Source organism: Cibotium barometz, chromosome 51 (assembly GCF_041138505.1).
Source record: "Cibotium barometz isolate CiBa-2024 chromosome 51, ASM4113850v1, whole genome shotgun sequence".
Taxonomy (NCBI): Eukaryota; Viridiplantae; Streptophyta; class Polypodiopsida; order Cyatheales; family Cibotiaceae; genus Cibotium; species Cibotium barometz.
In genome coordinates, this window is record NC_141096.1 from 10,423,457 (window position 1) to 10,429,456 (window position 6,000).

The window sequence follows — 6,000 nt, forward strand, 5'->3', positions numbered from 1 at the left end:
CATGTCTTTGAGAAAGTATTTTATACTCTGTAATTTTTCTTTTTGTAACCCAACTGCTATGGGTGCTCCAGGTTAAAATCCATATAGTAGCATGAATGGACTAAAACCAATAGCAGAATGTTTAGCACTATTATAAGGAAATTCTAATAATGGAAGATTCTCATCCCAATTGTTTTGTTTATGATTAACATATGCTTGAAGCATATCTTCTAGGACTTGGTTAACCATTTCTGTCTATCCATCTCTTTCTGATGTTTAGACGTACTCATGGCATGATAAGTCCATGTAAAGAATCCCCTATAATCCTTGAGGAGAGCTACAAGTTCAGCCTCCTCGGCTCTATTTAAGTCCTTGGCTATGTAGAGAGGCTTAGGATCTTCTCCTAGTTCAGCCAAGTCTACTTCCTTTGACCTCTTCACACACGTCCATCATAGACTCCTTCACTCTCACTTGTGGGGTTACATTTGGCATTATCAAACACTAACTTGCATTCCCCTATGGTGTATAACTTGTAATGCTCAGTGGTGGATGCAAATCAGGCTCATTTTCCTTTTCTTCGTCAGCTTGTAGAGCCTTAGCCTCTAGTTCCTTCTGTTGTGCGAGTTCATGATTTTGTTTCCTTGTGATGACTGAGAGCGACTCAATTTTGGGGCTTTTGCCTTAGCTATATCAATTAGGGGTGGCCTACAATACTTGACCTTTTTTAACTCCTCTCCCTAATTGGCTATAAACTTTCAATAAAAGTCTATTGCACCCATGTATTGGAGCCATTGGGCAGAAGTTATTTTTTCTTGCAGCCTTCTATGTTGATTCGCGGCCGCCTAGGCTTGTGCAAACAGTTAATTAAAGCATGAAATCTCCATAATTAATCTTGTCACATGCCTTTCATAGACAAGTGGTGATCACACATGTAAAATATATAGTATTAACAATGTTAATGTCAAACAGCCAAATGAAGTGACGGTTGCCAATGGATAGCATCGACGGTGGAGAGGTCTCCAATGAGGGTTAACAGTCTACATAACATCGTATAGTCTAACAATCTTACACAATAAAATCACATTATTCTATTTTGAAGCATCGGCTAAAATTTATCATTAAAATCTTTTGGTTCCATGATAACACTTTAGATACATAGAAATAGCTCATAAATTTATATGTGCACATCATATTATGTGCATATACTAGGAGTCTAACCCAACCTAGGCATGTGAGCATGTAAACATGCTCTAGTGGGACAAGGGGGGTTAGACCTAACCTTGGGCTGGGATTATGGTCAGGCAACCAAGGGTCACACATGGAAATGGAGAGTCAAGAGTCACTTGAGAGCTCTCCTATTATATAAGAGGAGCATGGGGCACTCTCAAGGGATGTTCTCTTGTGTAGAGCATAGTATCTAATCTCTTACCATTTCATCTAGAGCTATGTGCTGCTAGATTGAAGACATTCCTCTTGGTGGTATGAGACACCAAGGTTAGGTATGTGGTTCTTCATTACTTTGATGTGTGCATGTGGATGAGTAAATGCCTCGATTATGTGTGTTTATGCATAGTGATTAGCTAGAGAGATCTATGGAGTTTTAACAGTGGTATCAGAGTGGTCTCTAGTTAATTTTTGGTGTTTTTTCCTCGAGGGGTTCACTATATGTAAACTCTCTATATCACGTGTGTTCAAGGCCTATTTTAAAAACCCCTTATCTGTAAATTTTTCATGAATAAAATACACCCTTTTTCTATTCAATCTGTAAATACCCCCTTTAAATGGTACCCTTCTGTATGTAAAAAAGTGTGTAAAAAAGGGACTTAAAAAACCCCTTCTGTTGAACCCACATGCTACCTTTACATATTTATGGACCCCCCCCCCCCGCCCGAGGTTCTCTCATTATACCAAAATTTTAATGTTTACTAAGTAAAAATTGTTTTTTTTTTGGTTTGTTTTGGTGTCATGCGTTGGGAACGTCAATATGGCAGTTGAAATGCCATGCTTCTCAACTTGGATGGATGTATCGACGATGCGAGCAAATTTCATGAGTGAAAATGGTATTTTTCTCTATTTTCATGGTAAAATAAGCATTTTATAAAAAAAATTACCAAAATACCACATATGCTATTGCGAGTAGTTTTTTGGGTAGAAAGGATTCCCTACATCTCTACAAATTTTCCTAATTGTTTAGGACTTTTTTAGAGCATTTTTATAGTAAAATAGGAATTTTTAATGCATTTTTGTGAGTTTCTTGTGGGCGTGCTAGCAAATTTATGCTAATTTTCTGCTGAAAATCAATGGGAGGCAGCATGGTAATGCATTGGGTTCTCTCTCGTGTGTGCGGCATATTTTTTATCTCTCTCATCGGAGTTTTCTTTCAAATTCTCTCTCGCGCGTGAGAACACCCCTTATGTGGGTGGAATTAATTAATCTCTAATAACATAATTAGTGATAAATCACTCTGTTTAACAGAGGAATAAAGGAAAGAGATGAGGGAAGAAGATGATGAAGTTGAGGTGGAGAAGTGGAGGGGGAAAGAAGACCTTGTGTTTCCCCCCTCTCCCTCACACAATCACGCGCACAACCAGGGGAGGGGGGAGGTCTGGCCATGGCGGCAGCCTATGCCCCCCCCTTTCCCTCCCCTAGTTGCTTCACAAATTTAAAAAAAAGCTTTAATCAAGCTTTAAATCAAAGCTTTAAGAAAATCATCATTGTCATGATTTAAAAAAATTCATCTTCAAATCTTTTGACCTTTCGGATCCTTTTTTTTACCATTCACATTCCGGGAGTTTCGTGTCCTTTCATTTTCTTTGTCCATTGGCTATATGCATCCTGGAATGGTTGTTCAAGTCCTGAAATTTGTGTCCGTTTGTATTCTTGTGCGTTCAGGGTACAATTGAATTTCCCAAAAATTCATGGAAAATAGACAAAGGATTTTTCCAATTTTTGGAATATCTGGGTTTGTTGTCCTTCATGTGGCGTGTCCATTCGAGTTCCCGTGACCGTTCGATTTCCTGTAAAAATATAATTTTTCCTAGAAAATTAGAAATTTCATTAAAATTATAGATTTTAATTGGATTTGAGGATTTTCGGGTGGAATAATTTTTTTTTTTGTGGTCGATGGGATTATCGGGGTAATTTTTTTATAATTACCAAACTTAGGAAAATTTAAAAAAAATCATTTTAGAAATCCTAGAAATTGGTATTTTTGTATACCAATTGTATTTTGATGAATTTTATCACTAAACTTTTCTAGAAAATTTAGATTTGGAGTGCGATAAGATAGGATTTGGAGTTTAAAATTAGTAAATTTTGAGGCCCTAGAAAAATAGAAACAATTAGAAAAAAATCAAGATAAATCTTTTTTCTTGTGAATTTAATATTTTCGAGGGTTATGTAGTGTTGAAGTACGTTTTCACGTCCTGACATTAGATAGATGCGGGTTATTTGCATATAATTAATGTGAGTGTGCCTCATATTAGTAATTATTTCCATTTGGATTAATTCTAGATGGTGTTTTCATGATTTTTTACTTTTGTTTAGCCACCGCTAATTAAAGCATTGTTTCTTATGTGCAGTCAATTCTAGTGAATTAATTCACTAGACCATTTTGGTCAAGGGTGGTCAAGTGAAGTTGGCTCGAGTGATTCGTGATTTTCAGAGAACCTTAAATAATATTACCATGGCTCACATTGATTTCTCGATTAATGATAATGTCGACAAGATGTGTGATCATCCTGACTTAGGAAGGGAGGATCTTAAATTCTAAGTTGTTGAAGGAGGAGACTGTTTGAAAGAGTGAATTTATGGAAGTGAGGGAGTGTCTGGAATCATGTTATGATGAGATGGAGTCACTAAAGCTGTAGATATTGACTCTGTAAAAAGTTGTTTTGCTGATGCCTCTTGCTCCTACCAAAGCAGTTGCTCCACCATTTGCACCAAAGGTGTACGACAGTGAGAAAAAGGAGAAGAAGCAACTTAATGTGTTGATGCTTGGCTCAATAGGTGGACTACACACTTTGCCTTTTATCAATTTACTGATGCGCAAAAGCTACAGATGGCATAGGGTTTATTAAAAGGGAAGGCATTGACTTGGTGGAAGGATCTCAAAGAAGATTGGATTCCTACCACTTGGCAACATTTCAAACAAAAAAGTGTTCGTCCAACCAGAGGATGAATTCGAGATAATTGCCAAGCTTGTTAAAAATATCATGGGGAATCAATCATTTGACAATTATGTGCAAAAGTCTAGACAATTGGCTGCCAAAGCCAAGCCAGATTATCATACCTTATGTGGGATTTTCATCAACGGTCTAGCTCGTGACTATCAGCATAAGGTGAAAAAATCCAAATTCAAAACGGCTAAAGATGCTATTTAGGCAGCTCAAGTTTTTCATAAGACAATGGTCAATGCCAACACTTCAAAACCATCGTTTAATGAAAAGAAATCCACGTTCACTTTTACAAAGAGTTGACAGAAAAGGAAGATGGTTTTAACACCAAAACTAAAAAATTTCGACACAACACCATCAATAAGCCGAGATTTGTGAGTAGGGATAATCTCACATGTTTTAAATGCAAAGACAAGGGACACATGAAGAAATTCTATCCTTTGAATGGAGGATACGTGTGACTACTAAATTGGAGCGTAACAAAGTAAATAAGTGTAGAGCCTAGTCTCTCTCTTCACCTTGTTGGCAAGGAAAGGAGAATGTAAAGAAATTGTAGAGCAAGTTTGTCCTAAAATATCCAACAATTCCAAATAATTTTTCTTGAAAACTTTTCCTAAAGAGAATCAAGGAAAAAAAGCCATGGAGGTCACCAAATTCATCAAAAGCTAAACATGTAAGAAATTTTAGGAGGTGAGGTATTTAAGAAGGCTTGTAAAGAAAAGGTCCCAAGATTAACCAAGAGATTTCAAAGACTATATCTCAACATCAATTCTTTCTTGATTAACTTCAAATCCCCAATTTTTAAATCATAAAATACGAGGACTTGATTAACCACTTCATGTTATAAGATTTTCAAGAAAGAAACATTCTTCTAGACCATATATTATTTTTTTGTTTTTCTCCTTTGGTATAATGAAGGATTTTTTTGCAATGTTACTTTGTGTATGTAGAAACTACCAAACTTAGTTATAACCCTTCTCCTAGATAAAATTATTGCACATCCTTCCATAATATTAAAAAAGAAGTCATGTGTTTTGCATCCTCACCCTCACTTGGTCAAGCTAAAGAAGAATAATAAGAAGAAGAAGAGCTTATAGAGCTAGCAAACTTATATTCCTCCACAATCTTTGGAAAAACAATGGACATGATAAAAAGGGAAAATCATTCACTATCACAAACCAGATTTTATCATATTCAAGTGCAAGTAACATATGTGATTTAAGAATCTACTTTTTAGATGATTTGTCAAGTGCTTTGGCCATGTAGAGTTAGGATATGACCTTTTCTCATTTAATTGTAAGCATCTTGAGAAAAAATTGCAATTCAATTTCCCTACTATGGTTGGGCTATATATATAAAGCATAATTGAGCTTAAGGAAAATTATGGATTTACAATAAAAAAATATAATTTTTTTGCATTAAGGTAAAAGATGTTTGGTCCTGATTCAATGAGTTCAAAAAAATCACAAATCACATAAGAAGGAGCTTATGGAGGCATGGATAAAAGGGTGTATGAGCAACAATTGATGTTTGTCCAGCCCTTATGAAGTGATGTATGAGCAACAATTGATGTTTGTCCATCCCTTATGAAGTGACTAACATAAATTGAATATCTCCTACCAAGAAGTACTACGTGTGGCTCTACTGTGAGCCATGAGTGGGGGGGGTGACTTCAACAATGCAACCATGCCATGGATGGGAATGTTTTAATCAAGTGTACTGATAGTTTTTCAAATTTCAAACTTCCATATTAGTGACAGTTCTTTGATAATTCATTAATACATTTTTAAATATAGAGAAACATTCATACATTATTTATAACATAATATTCTAATTTTTATTAAAC